The sequence below is a fragment of the Calidris pugnax genome, unplaced genomic scaffold (genome assembly GCF_001431845.1).
Source record: "Calidris pugnax isolate Ruff unplaced genomic scaffold, ASM143184v1 scaffold1019, whole genome shotgun sequence".
NCBI lineage: Eukaryota > Metazoa > Chordata > Aves > Charadriiformes > Scolopacidae > Calidris > Calidris pugnax.
This window is the reverse complement of record NW_015091636.1, coordinates 15,635-16,213: the sequence shown is the minus strand read 5'-3', so window position 1 is coordinate 16,213 and position 579 is coordinate 15,635. Positions and strand designations below refer to the sequence as shown.

General features: G+C 59.6%; 1 protein-coding gene across 1 annotated transcript in view; it reads left to right on the top strand.

The window, feature by feature from the left end:
* Positions 1–579, top strand: part of PAK4 (p21 protein (Cdc42/Rac)-activated kinase 4) — a 28,071-nt gene that overhangs the window by 26,857 nt on the left and 635 nt on the right. The gene's annotated exons all lie outside the window — the stretch shown is intronic.

Genomic DNA, 579 nt, shown 5'->3' with positions numbered 1-579 from the left:
GGGGGGACAGGCGTGTCCCCAACACTACAGCCCCCGCGGCCACACTACTGATTTGGGGGAGGGGTCCAAGTGTGTGTGTGTGTGTGTGTCCCAACTTTAAACACGTTTTTTGTTCTTTTGGGGGTTGTTTTGTTGGGTTTGGGTTGTTTTTTCCCTCCCACCCCCCCACCCTCTTCCCTCACCCCCCCGTTTTGTTTTTTAACAAAGCTATTTATATTGTCATTTTGTAATGCCGCAGAAATGGGGGGGGCCCCCAGGGCTGGCGTGGGGCCCCTCCCCTGGAGATTACACGTGTCCTTTTGGAGATCCCCGTGTCCCATGTCCTTTCTTTGAGGGGAGGGGTGGGGGGGACTGAGCCTGTGGGGAAACCCCCTCTCGCAGGACCCTCATGGAGGAGGAGGGGGTGACAGTGGTGGGGACCTGCCCAAAGATTCCCTGGGGGGGGCCCACTTCCTCCCCCCTGCCCCCAATAAAGTACCCATGGGGCAGGACCTGCTGCGGCCTCCAGGCTTTATTGGCTGCCAGGTTGGAGGGGGGGGGCAAAAAGGGAGTGGCACCTTGACCCGCGTGGACTCACGG